Genomic DNA, 1,169 nt, shown 5'->3' with positions numbered 1-1,169 from the left:
TACTCACTTAGAAATCTCTTGATTCTAATTCTGAACCTTTTAGATGAAAGATACTACATGGATTTGTTGTATCCCAAGTTATTAATATTTCTATGACATGAGACTTGGCAGGCACATACTGATTGCTTACATTTGCTTACATTTCCAACATTTTATGAAAATCTGCTTAGACTTTCCAATGGATCTTAATTTTTTGTGCCCAATTTGTTAATTTTATAGAAAAATCATCATCAATCATAAATCAAAAGCTTTTTGAATAAACTACCCATTTCTGAACATTCAAAATATTTGGAAATCTATCTTTATCTATCCTATCCTAGAGATGAGAAAAAGTAAAAGATCAAGTTAAATGAATATCTTTTAAATTCGTAGTTATTTTAACTTCTAAAGTGGGCTGCCAGCTGATAAATGGTTCTCTTACATTCCTGGTACTTTTATTTACCTAAGTCATTGTTCCATGTAAATATTCACAGAAAATGCTTAACTGTTAACTCTAAAATTTGTTAATATCTTTTACAGAGTAAAACTTTTTAATTATTGTAGAAATTGAATATTAAAGAGAACAGTAGTTCAAACTTTCTTTACTTTGCCTTCCTAGTATCCTGTCTGGTACTGTACTCAAGGATCCTTTTTCCCATAGATTATGCCTCCCAAGGATCTTAATTTTCTCCTTTGAGGAGTCATCAAGATTTCCCTGCTTCCCTGACAGTGCCTTCAAAGACCAAGGTGGGGGGGGAGGATGGAGGGAAGGAGCAAGAAAATTTGGAACTCAAAATTTGAAAAATCAAATGTTAAAAATTGTTTTTACATGTAATTAGGAAAAAATAAAATATTAAAAAGGAAAATAAAAATTATTTTGTTCAAAGTTAGCTTTTGGGGGAGGGGGGTTGGGTGGGACTTCTACTTGTTGGCTATAGGCATCCTGATTTAACTAATCTATCAACTTTGACAGTTGCCCAACTTTCTAATTCCCTTTATGTTGATGAGACCTCTGTTACAATGACACTTCAAATAGTGAGGTTCTTCAGAGTTCATATTTTAGACTCTTCTGGAAAACTGCATTTTAATAAGGGAAATTATGTTGTTGATGTAACAAAAATACACGAAGAAATAGGCTCTTGCTGAGAGGGAAAAAACGGTAAAAAGGATAATTAAAAGGATAAAATTAA

The sequence above is a fragment of the Macrotis lagotis genome, chromosome 1 (assembly GCF_037893015.1).
Source record: "Macrotis lagotis isolate mMagLag1 chromosome 1, bilby.v1.9.chrom.fasta, whole genome shotgun sequence".
In the NCBI taxonomy this organism is placed as follows: Eukaryota; Metazoa; Chordata; class Mammalia; order Peramelemorphia; family Peramelidae; genus Macrotis; species Macrotis lagotis.
The sequence above is the reverse complement of the archived record's forward strand: the minus strand, read 5'-3'. Positions refer to the sequence as shown.